Source organism: Pseudophryne corroboree, chromosome 7 (genome assembly GCF_028390025.1).
Source record: "Pseudophryne corroboree isolate aPseCor3 chromosome 7, aPseCor3.hap2, whole genome shotgun sequence".
NCBI lineage: Eukaryota > Metazoa > Chordata > Amphibia > Anura > Myobatrachidae > Pseudophryne > Pseudophryne corroboree.
This window is the reverse complement of record NC_086450.1, coordinates 17,614,583-17,627,401: the sequence shown is the minus strand read 5'-3', so window position 1 is coordinate 17,627,401 and position 12,819 is coordinate 17,614,583. Positions and strand designations below refer to the sequence as shown.

Genomic DNA, 12,819 nt, shown 5'->3' with positions numbered 1-12,819 from the left:
TTTACGTATAAATATTCACTAGTGTACGGCCTGCGACTTAAGATTGGCAGTGATCTACCTAAGTGTAACGGTGTATGTGTAATAGTGAATCACTTGTAAGCTAAAACTCTCTATAGCAATGAAGTGTAACATCTACAGCAACATCTCAGACTGTTCCCACTTTATATTCCCAGGACCGTGTAATAAAACGCATACGTTCCCACTTTATATTCCCAGGACCGTGCAATACAACGCATACGTTCCCACTTTATATTCCCAGGACCGTGCAATACAAGGCATACGTTCCCCCTTTATATTCCCAGGACCGTGCAATACAAGGCATACGTTCCCCCTTTATATTCCCAGGACCGTGCAATACAAGGCATACGTTCCCCCTTTATATTCCCAGGACCGTGCAATACAAGGCATACGTTCCCCCATTATATTCCCAGGACCGTGCAATACAAGGCATACGTTCCCCCATTATATTCCCAGGACCGTGCAATACAACGCATACGTTCCCACTTTATATTCCCAGGACCGTGTAATACAACGTATACGTTCCCACTTTATATTCCCAGGACCGTGTAATACAAGGCATACGTTCCCACTTTATATTCCCAGGACCGTGCAATACAAGGCATACGTTCCCCCATTATATTCCCAGGACCGTGCAATACAAGGCATACGTTCCAACTTTATATTCCCAGGACCGTGCAATACAACGCATACGTTCCCACTTTATATTCCCAGGACCGTGTAATAAAACGCATACGTTCCCACTTTATATTCCCAGGACCGTGCAATACAAGGCATACGTTCCCCCTTTATATTCCCAGGACCGTGCAATACAAGGCATACGTTCCCCCTTTATATTCCCAGGACCGTGCAATACAAGGCATACGTTCCCCCTTTATATTCCCAGGACCGTGCAATACAAGGCATACGTTCCCCCTTTATATTCCCAGGACCGTGCAATACAAGGCATACGTTCCCCCATTATATTCCCAGGACCGTGCAATACAAGGCATACGTTCCCCCATTATATTCCCAGGACCGTGCAATACAAGGCATACGTTCCCCCATTATATTCCCAGGACCGTGCAATACAACGCATACGTTCCCACTTTATATTCCCAGGACCGTGTAATACAACGTATACGTTCCCACTTTATATTCCCAGGACCGTGTAATACAAGGCATACGTTCCCACTTTATATTCCCAGGACCGTGCAATACAAGGCATACGTTCCCCCATTATATTCCCAGGACCGTGCAATACAAGGCATACGTTCCAACTTTATATTCCCAGGACCGTGCAATACAACGCATACGTTCCCACTTTATATTCCCAGGACCGTGCAATACAAGGCATACGTTCCCCCATTATATTCCCGGGACAGTGCAATACAAGGCATACGTTCCCCCATTATATTCCCGGGACAGTGCAATACAAGGCATACGTTCCCCCATTATATTCCCGGGACAGTGCAATACAAGGCATAGGTTCCCCCATTATATTCCCGGGACAGTGCAATACAAGGCATACGTTCCCCCATTATATTCCCGGGACAGTGCAATACAACGCATACGTTCCCCCCATTATATTCCCGGGACAGTGCAATACAAGGCATACGTTCCCCCTTTATATTCCCAGGACCGTGCAATACAAGGCATACGTTCCCCCTTTATATTCCCAGGACCGTGCAATACAAGGCATACGTTCCCCCATTATATTCCCAGGACTGTGCAATACAAGGCATACGTTCCCCCATTATATTCCCAGGACCGTGCAATACAAGGCATACGTTCCCCCATTATATTCCCAGGACCGTGCAATACAACGCATACGTTCCCCCATTATATTCCCGGGACCGTGCATTACAACGTATACGTTCCCCCATTATATTCCCGGGACCGTGCATTACAACGCATACGTTCCCCCATTATATTCCCGGGACCGTGCATTACAACGTATACGTTCCCCCATTATATTCCCGGGACCGTGCATTACAACGCATACGTTCCCCCATTATATTTCCGGGACTGTGCATTACAACGCATACGTTCCCCCATTATATTCCCGGGACCGTGCATTACAACGCATACGTTCCCCCATTATATTCCCGGGACCGTGCATTACAACGTATACGTTCCCCCATTATATTCCCGGGACCGTGCATTACAACGCATACGTTCCCCCATTATATTCCCGGGACCGTGCATTACAACGTATACGTTCCCCCATTATATTCCCGGGACCGTGCATTACAACGCATACGTTCCCCCATTATATTTCCAGGACTGTGCATTACAACGCATACGTTCCCCCATTATATTCCCGGGACCGTGCATTACAACGTATACGTTCCCCCATTATATTCCCGGGACCGTGCATTACAACGTATACGTTCCCCCATTATATTTCCGGGACTGTGCATTACAACGCATACGTTCCCCCATTATATTCCCGGGACCGTGCATTACAACGCACACTGTAGGTGTACAGTATTCTGCACAGTGAATGTTACATAATCTGTGTGCGCAGTTTGCTTAGTAAAATATAATGAGCTAATCTTCCACAAACTCGTCACAGGTCAGACACCCAATTTGCGGCTACATTTTCAAGAAGAATGGTGGAGCGTTTGTCCGAACTCTTTGCCAGGACATTACACACGATTAGTCTTACGAAAAAGAAAGGTAAAATGTTTATAGAAGTAGTAGTTACTCAAGACTCACCTTTGCGCACGTTACCCGTTTCATTTTGTAACTAGACATTAGATTACAGTTTGTGTGAAATGTTATCATGTGCATTGAGTAATAGTGTAACATAATCTACAGGGTGAGGGGGGAAAAAAAAAAACTCCCAGATTAATGATTATCAAAATAGAAATGGGAAACACTTCAAAATGTAAGTGCATAATGTAAAAGTGCCTGGAATACAGGTTACTTTCAATTGGTTATGAATAATAAGATACGGGCCCAATTCAAACCTGATCGCAACAGCAGAATTTTTCTCGAATGGGCAAAACCATGTACACTGCAGGTGGGGCAGATGTAACGTGCAGAGAGAGTTAGATTTGGGTGGGTTATATTGTTTCTGTGCAGCTTTATTTTTACACTGCAATTTAGATGTCAGTTTGAACACACCCCATCCAAATCTAACTCTCTCTGCACATGTTACATCTGCCCCCCCCTGCAGTGCACATGGTTTTTGCCCATTAGAGAAAGAGTTTGCTTTTGCGATCAGGTCTAAATTAGGTCCATGGTCCTTTTCTTGGCGTATAGCAGTCTTCAGACCATTAATGGTTCTCGGTGGATGTGCGTAGACCTCAGCGGTCAGATGGACCCAATGGCTGTGTATTTTTGAGGATTGTTTTCCGCCCAGTAACAAAATTCTGCTCTTTAGCGTAGCCAGACACTGACAGTGAGCTTCATCAAGAAATTGCAGCCGTAACGCCGGAAATAAGCCTCGAGTGATGCGAAACATCAGAAATCGGCTACTAATGTCTATCACGAATGAGGCCGCCGTCTGGACAATATATTCAAAACCAATTGAAGATAACCTGTATTCTGCGCACTTCTAGATTAGGTACTAAAATGATGAATAGCATTTTCCTGTAGCATGCCTTTTGTGTTACCCTTTCAAATCTGGGATGTTTTTTATGCCTCACCCTGTATATAATATTTCTGAGGTCTGTCCTGTCTCCAACATGCAATTACTGTGAGGAAAAAAATCCAGGTCAGCAGCTATCTGGTGATGTGACTGAACCTTTCTCTGCTGATCTATACAGTTATGCACAGAGATCACCTGATATACAGAATCCTGTGGATCATACACTACCAGCTGTTTTGCATTGTTCCCCCAGGCGGCAGCGAATAGCACAGGCTGCAGTATAATATCCATCATGGTGCTGCAATTACCAGCTAAAAGCAAGGCATTTGCAGTGGAGCGGTGTCTGATGTGGACGCTCATTACCTAGAATAATACACTGGTATTGCTTTCACAGACCTATAGACAGGCAGCAATAAGCCTCTCAGACCCAACACTGGTAATAATACACCAAGCGGGTGACACTGTATGTGTGAGAGGCAGCTAAACGCAGAGTCTCCCCGACAGGTGTATACAGCACGTCCAGGGGGCTATTTTGGGCCTGGAAGAGACATGAACTTTAGGAAACTTTGGAAAAGCCAAAATTAGGTCCTGACCCAACAACGCATAGCTCTGTATACAGCTGACACGCTTAGCCTACCCCCAGGATATACAAGGGCTGCCTGGTGGCATCTTCAACAGGTGGCCCGACTGAAATTAAACCCATTGGTCTGACAGATATTCCGATGCACCAGAACGCACCCCCCAGTAGCGTCTTACATTAATAATTTGGCCACTTTGAAGGGAGGGAAATAGATTCAGCTCAATGTGCCACCGCCAAACAGTGGGATCTTCCACTGCCCAGAACTCCCCTCCAGTGCTGCCTCCTCGGAGCGTGCAGTACGCACAATCAGCACCAGGTGAGGGGGCAATGTGTCTCCATTTGTTGGCAATCAGAAATGAGAAAAGGCAATTAGAATAACATGGCAGATTAGAGAAAGCACTGAGTCGCGGCATGGGGCAGGAGGCAGGGCACCGAGACGCGGCAGGGGGTAAGATACACAGACACAATATGGGGCAGGGTATGGCAATGAGATGGGGTAGTGGGTATGGCAGGAAGATGCAGCATGGAGCAGTGGGTATGGCAGCTGCAAGAGTGGTCTCACCACGTCGGTTTCGTGCCAGTGAGCGCGAGCTGCCTTATCAGCTGACGTATGCGCACCGGGCCTCCAGTTCCAAATGCAACAAAACTTAAAGTTACTAAATAAGTAAATGGAGATATTGCTTTACTTTAATAACGCATTCTTTCCTGGGGGCACCACTGGCTCATGTCAACCCTGAGATGGCGTTTGCATTGGCAGGGCAGCTGCAGCGCTTTGTATAGGGGAAGCCTCGAAGAATGCCCCAACGAAAGTGATAGGGGGACTTTGGTAAGGAACCAGAAGCCCCAAAACCTGCAAGAACCTTCAGCTTTAGCTTAGAGCCTTTGATAAATATGTGGTGTATCTAGAATGTGTGCAGTGCACAGGGCCCCTAGATCCAGAGGGGCCACACTGCACCCATTTCTTGACTACTTACCCCTCCAGAGTCTTGCATCAGCGGAAACAGCACCATTGGGAAAATGGCGCGACAGCCATTTTTCCCGTCCGTTCACACATGCACAGTAGAAAAACTACCAGGAAAACGGCTGCCAGGCCACAGCGGAGACTGCACCCGGGCCCCCTCCTCTCTTAACACGCCCCTGCCTACGAGATGCCGGCTTTGGCGGGAGTCCTGCGAGTCAGGTCATATTTTTAAAGCGTCAAAATACCGTCATACTCCCCAGTATCTTGCCAGAACCGGCATCTCGCAGGCGATTACATAGACCTCCTAGAGTCACACACTACTTTGTGCAAAGCAAATTTGGGGTCACAAAGGGAACAATCAATAATTTTCTTTAAAAATCATCCTATATAATAAAAGGCTAACGCTGCTCCTCACCTTTATGGGGGGGGAATTCAAGGGTTTGGCGCTGACATAACGGTTACGTTGTTCCGTCATTTTGACAGACTGGTAACTAGTTTATAAAGTTTTTAATCCTGCACAAATCTACAGGCTCTGTTTCTACATCACATCGATAGCAGACACTGGACCCTATTCAGTAAGGATTGCAAATTCTGCATTTTAGCGGAATTTGCAATCCTTTTGCTTGCATGCTGGGGGCCGCCCATTGCAGGGCATGGCCGCCCAGCATGATTCCCGCTGCGTCCACGCTGAAACTGCGGTCGCACAGCAACTTTCTGTGAACACACTGAAATAAGGAAGCCTCCCGCTGGCGCAGCCTGGCTTCGATGGCAGGAGGACCGGCTCCATCTTTGTAATTGGAACGGCTGCGTGCGACGTCACGCAGCAGCCCCGATCACGTCCACGCCACCCGTTCACACCGACACGCCCCTGTTTCCCTGACACCGCCCCCACAACACTTCATCTCTGCCTAGGAAGCGGAGCGTTGCCGCCCACTTCCCCGATTGACAGGCAGAGACGTTCGTAAATGCGGACGCCCCGCAGAAAATGCGATCTAACCTGAATAGGGTCCACTGGGCGGTTTATTTACTAAGCATCGGGTTATACAACTCTGCGCTTCTGATGGTGTTTATGCCCGAACCTTCAAAAGGGCAATCATGTTACTAGTAAAACACGGCTAGTTAAAGCATTGCCCTTTTAAAAATTCTGTGCATAAACATGATCAGAAGCACTGGGTTATAGAACTAGACGCTTAGTAAATAAACCCCGAAGCGCTGGGTTATAGAACTAGACGCTTAGTAAATAAACCCCCGGCAAATGCTACTTGCCCCCTAGATATAGCAGTGGAGATATACAGTTTGAATGCACAGTTCCTGGAAAGCAGAGGCAGAATGACTCCGCAACTGCTGCTTGGAATGAGGCTGCTGAATAATTACAACCCTCCATTGAATCTCCTGCCACTCCCAGCCTGGCTATCACACATGGGAGGAGACCGGCACAGAATGCAGCTCTGCTATGCCCATTGTGCCAAGGGGATTACCTAACCCCCACTGCAATAATGCTGAAATTGTGCAACTCACACCCACTTGCATGGACACACAATGACACTGGCAGCCAACTAATGAGGCTGTAGGTACAGGAATGAGATAGGCACACCCAGAAATAAGCTACAGTCCCAGAGATTGCAGCAATCACCATATTCCAAACCAGAATTGAGGAGGCTGCACCCCCTGTCCTGATGCACAAATGCACTTTTGACTCCATTCCAGAAAGAATATTAAATGCAATTACCAGATACTGACAAATACAGTATACAGCATAGCACAGGCATATACAGCATAGCCCAGGCATATACAGCATAGCCCAGGCATATACAGCATAGCCCAGGCATATACAGCATAGCCCAGACATATACAGCATAGCCCAGACATATACAGCATAGCCCAGACATATACAGCAGAACACAGGCATATACAGTCTGCAGAGACAGGACACATGGCACCAGCAGGGCTGTGCAGTCAGGCTGCAGTTTGCAGGACAGGTGACAGGGCTGGCAGACACTGGGGGGCTGCTGTTACCTGGCTGCTGTTGCTGCTGGAGGTTGCACAATGGCTGACTCAGACTCACTGCCGCTGGTGACCTGGGACGGGTTAGGCTGCACTGACAGCACACAGTCTAACCACCTCTCTCAGATGTGGCCTCTCGCCACGCCCTTCTCCCAGCTGATTCCCCTTCAGCCAATGGCTGCTTCCCCGGGAGAGACAGGCGACCAATCGCGGCTCACCACGCTAATAGCAGGAAAGCTTCACCTAGACCTTTGCGCTGAGAGCCGGGGATAGTGGGCGTGGCTTAAACATGGGCAGAGCGTAAACCCCGGAAGAGTTTCCATGGTGAGAGGGGCGTGGTTACAGTGAGGGCGGAATTAACGCTTCTTTATTAGGGGAAAGGTGACAGGGAGAGTTATCCTCTTAAAGGCGCAGTTGGCTTTTTTTTTTTTTCTGTCGGCCAAATGCACTTTTCCTGTCAGTACTTCATCATTATTAATATATTAATTTACTTTTGTTTCTTTTTTTTTAAACATTTAGGTTTTCGGGCCCAATTCATGATTAAAGGCAACTGCCAATGTGCATGCAGCTGTGCGGTTACTGGTAGACTGTGCACGCACCGCCATCGCCCTGCTCGCGTGCCAAGATACCTCTGTAATGCCGCTCACAATAAGAGTTTAAATGCAACTCATTTACAATTTGCGTGCACAGACGCAGCTTCCGCGCGAGAACGTTAAACATCGACTGCTTGAGTAGGTCTATGGCTGCGCAGGCCCTGTAAACGGCCATGACACCGCCTGCGTTTTTACAACCACTCACCGGTAACGCCATGTGACCACCCCCAAGCGGTCACTTCATGACAATCACTTTGCGACCGTATCCTCATTGCAAACACAATCGCAAAGGTACCTTTGCGCATGCGCAGCGTGTGCGCAGTCTGACGACAATCGCTCAGTTGCGAAAACATCGGCATAGCGTACAACTCTGAATCATACCTACTTTTTCAGTCTCCAGCAGAAGGCCGGACAGGAGACGCTGCGTGTCACTACAGGGGGGCGGGACCAAACTGTCTCATCATTAGACCCCGCCCTCAACACTGGGAAACGCCTGCGATTCGCAAGTCCACAGTGAGGGATGGAGCAGAAGGCCCGCCTCCAAATCGAGGAAACACCAACAATCCGCGTGACCTCGGTGAGGAGCGGAGGTAAATGGCTAATACCAGTCATTTAGCGCCGCAACCTTCCCCCACGATTGCCGGTGATTTTTACACCATCCTGCCTGCTTCAGGATGCGGGAGAGTCGCCTAATCTTCCAGGGCTGCGGGGGACTACCCAAAAAATCGGGAGCCTCCCACAGCATGCTCTGAATTAGGCCCCTGTCCTTATACGCCACCATCAGGCGGATCATCCATACCTGAGTCAGCTACTTCTGGAAATAATCCTGCTGCTACCCCTGGTGGCACTGCTAGGGTGGTAATACGGTAGATGCTAGAATCAAGTGGGCTAAGGGACCCTTTTCGTAAGTGGGAGGAGTTATGACACAAGGGGGAGGAGCTAGGCCAGCGGGATAGTTCCTCTACTGTCCATGCCACCAACTATTACCTTTAGTAATCAGGTGGCGAGCGAAGCGGAGCGAGCCACCGAGCCCGAAGCGTGGCGAGCGAAGCGAGCCCGCGAGGGTACTTTTCGGGTACCCTGTTCGCACGTAGCTCCTCCCCCTGGTGACGTGTCTCCTCCCCTAGATACGTCAGAAGGTCCCTTCTCCCACTCCGAAATAGAATCAACCCTTACGGTAATACTGCTGGGGTATCTATTGAAACTGGGTGATGGAATGTTCTACTACAATGGGGACATTAGGCATGAGGGGGGGGAGCACCTCATAGGTATATTTTTTTTCCAATAAAATATTTAAATATATATATATATATATATATTTTTTTTTTTTAATATATCTTCATTAAATAGAAAAAATAAGCCAGGCAAGTAGTGACTGAATTTACGTGTGTTTGTCCTGCGTGTGTATATTCTGCAGTATAGAGATTTGAATATAACGTATTTCACGGCTGCGCCCCCTCTTTTCTGCATTTTTTTGCACATATGGGTTTTCCCCTTGAGGAAGGAGAGATGAGGAAAGTTGCAACGTTGAAATATGAAACCTGTCTATGCAATGAAACAATTTTACAGGTCATGAACTTTCGCTGTCATATACCTAAGTAGCAGTGAGCGCCTGTTGTGTATCACGGTACTCACTGTACAACTGTCATCACTGTTGGACGGTGTCATCCAACCCTACTCTACTGCCCTCTAGTGATACCATTAAATCATGCAGGACACATGAAATGTAACATTAATTAACAAATTTATATGCAGATGGAGCCTCGCTCATCTACCCTTCTCTGCTGCACCTAGGTGCACCAAGGTTTATTAGCATCTATTGTTCTCAGCTGCAATACAATACAGAGAGAACAATACAGCACGGTATTAAGGGGGTCATTCCGAGTTGATCGCTAGCTGCATTTGTTCGCAGCGCAGCGATCAGGCTAAAAAAACGGCAGTTCTGCGCATGCATATGCGGCGCAATGCGCACGCGCGACGTATGGGCACAACAAACAAAGCCGTTTTGCACAGGGTCTAGCGATGCATTTCAGTCGCACTGCTTGCCGCAGAGTGATTGACAGGAAGGGGGCGTTTCTGGGTGGCAACTGACCGTTTTCAGGGAGTGTTCGGAAAAACGCAGGCGTGCCAGGGAAAACGAAGACGTGGCTGGGCGAATGCTGGGCGGGTGAGTGACGTCAAATCTGGAACTGAATAGTCTGAAGTGATCGCAAGCGCTGAGTAGGTCGCTCTGCGTTCCAACCATTCGCACTTCTGCTAAGCTAAAATACACTCCCAGTGGGCGGTGGCATAGCATTTGCACGGCTGCTAAAAACTGCTAGCGAGCGACTCGGAATGAGGGCCTAAGTCCGACAGCACTGACTCAGTTAAACCTATTAAAGGGATAGATGAGCAGGGCTCCATCTGTACGATTATGTTATGGATGGCATCACCTCCTTCCATCCTCTACCAGACACTTCATGTTATCACCCCTGTCATTCCTCCTCCAGCCACCCCCAGGGAAACGACCTCTGTGATCCTTTTGTCTCGTCCTGTGCGATCTTCCCACTGCCTACGTCTGAGTGTTTAGCAATGCAACATATACTGTGGGTGCGCCAGCTCACTTACCGTCACTTCATGCCTTGTCGCTGCCACACAATATGCAATGAGACCATCAATCAGAAGCAGTGCTTAAAGTTGTCCTAGAGAGGTGGTGGAACTCACCCTCCTCCCCTTGGCGCCCATGTAATAAAGGTATTGCGCGGCAAAAAGGGGGTGTGGTCTCAAAAAGAAAGGGGTGTGGTCACATAATAGTAATAATGCCCACAGTAGTAGCACCCAAGTGGAAATTTTGAAGTGGGGGTATGGAAAAGTAAAGGTTGTAATTATGTGCGCTGAAGACGCGTGCGCTCCTGAAAAGGGGGTGTGGTCACTCAAAAGGGGGCATGTCCTTCAGTGTACTTTACCACACCATCTACCCTTTATACACATTATGCACCACAATAGTAGGACCCCTTACTGGTTCCCCTTTCACATTCTTTCTCTGACGTCCTAAGTGGATGCTGGGACTCCGTAAGGACCATGGGGAATAGCGGCTCCGCAGGAGACTGGGCACAACTAAAGAAAGCTTTAGGACTACCTAGTGTGCACTGGCTCCTCCCACTATGACCCTCCTCCAGACCTCAGTTAGAATCTTGTGCCCGGCTGAGCTGGATGCACACTAGGGGCTCTCCTGAGCTCCTAGAAAAGAAAGTATACTTTTAGGTTTTTTATTTTCAGTGAGATCTGCTGGCAACAGACTCACTGCTACGAGGGACTAAGGGGAGAAGAAGCGAACCTACCTGCTTGCAGCTAGCTTGGGCTTCTTAGGCTACTGGACACCATTAGCTCCAGAGGGATCGGACACAGGGCCCGACCTCGATCGTCCGATCCCGGAGCCGCGCCGCCGTCCCCCTTACAGAGCCAGAAGCAAGAAGATGGTCCTGAAAATCGGCGGCAGAAGACTTCGGTCTTCAACAAGGTAGCGCACAGCACTGCAGCTGTGCGCCATTGCTCCTCATGCACACCTCACACTCCGGTCACTGATGGGTGCAGGGCGCTGGGGGGGGGGGCGCCCTGAGCAGCAATATTAACACCTTGGCTGGCAAAAAAAATCACAATATATAGTCCTAGAGGCTATATATGTGAAAAATACCCCTGCCAGAGATCCATAAAAAAGCGGGAGAAAGTCCGCCGAAAAAGGGGCGGGGCTATCTCCCTCAGCACACTGGCGCCATTTTCTCTTCACAGTGCAGCTGGAAGACAGCTCCCCAGGCTCTCCCCTGTAGTTTTCAGGCTCAAAGGGTTAAAAAGAGAGGGGGGGCACTAAATTTAGGCGCAGAATTGTGTATTATAGCAGCTATAAGGGAAAAATCACTGTGGGTAGTGTGAATCCCTGTATTATATAGCGCTTTGGTGTGTGCTGGCATACTCTCTCTCTGTCTCCCCAAAGGACTTTGTGGGGTCCTGTCCTCAGTCAGAGCATTCCCTGTGTGTGTGCGGTGTGTCGGTACGGCTGTGTCGACATGTTTGATGAGGAAGGTTACGTGGAAGGCGAAGCAGATGCCGATAAATGTGATGTCGCCCCCTATGGGGCCGACACCAGAGTGGATGGATAGGTGGAAGGTATTAACCGACAGTGTCAACTCCTTACATAAAAGGCTGGATGACGCAACAGCTGTGGGACAGCCGGCTTCTCAGCCCGCGCCTGCCCAGGCGTCTCAAAGGCCATCAGAGGCTCAAAAAACGCCCTCTACCTCAGATGGCAGACACAGATGTCTACACGGAGTCTGACTCCAGTGTCGACGAGGTTGAGACATATACACAATCCACTAGGAACATCCGTTGCATGATTTCGGCAATGAAAAATGTGTTACACATTTCTGACATTAACCCAAGTACCAAAAAAAAGGGGTTTTATGTTTGAGGAGAAAAAGCAGCCAGTGTTTTGTTCCCCCATCAGATGAGTGAATGAAGTGTGTGAAGAAGCGTGGGTTCCCCCGATAAGAAACTGGTAATTTCTAAAAAAGTTACTGATGGCGTACCCTTTCCCGCCAGAGGATAGGTCACGTTGGGAGATATCCCCTAGGGTGGATAAGGCGCTCACACGTTTGTCAAAAAAGGTGGCACTGCCGTCTTAGGATACGGCCACTTTGAAGGAGCCTGCTGATAAAAAGCAGGAGGCTATCCTGAAGTCTGTATATACACACTCAGGTACTATACTGAGACCTGCAATTGCCTCAGCATGGATAGTGCTGCTGCACTGTTATCCTGTCAGGACAGGGATACTATTTTGCTAACCATAGAGCATATTAAAGACGTAGTCTTATATATGAGGGATGCACAGAGGGATATTTGCCGGCTGGCATCCAGAATTAATGCAATGTCCATTTTGCCAGGAGGGTATTAGGGACCCGGCAGTGGACAGGTGATGCTGACTTTAAAAGGCACATCTGCCTTATAAGGGTGAGGAATTGTTGGGGATGGTCTCTGGGACCTCGTATCCACAGCAACAGCTGGGAAGAAATATTTTTACCTCAGGTTTCCTCACAGCCTAAGAAAGCACGGT

The 12,819-nt window shown here is 48.5% G+C and overlaps 1 protein-coding gene across 1 annotated transcript in view; it reads right to left on the bottom strand.

Moving 5' to 3' along the window:
* Positions 1-7,332, bottom strand: part of IDH1 (isocitrate dehydrogenase (NADP(+)) 1) — a 30,437-nt gene extending 23,105 nt beyond the window's left edge. The window contains exon 1 of the mRNA XM_063932712.1: positions 7,153-7,332. The gene's annotated coding sequence lies outside the window, so the exon portion shown is untranslated. The remainder of the gene's footprint in view (positions 1-7,152) is intronic.
* Between the last annotated feature and the right edge of the window lie 5,487 nt (positions 7,333-12,819).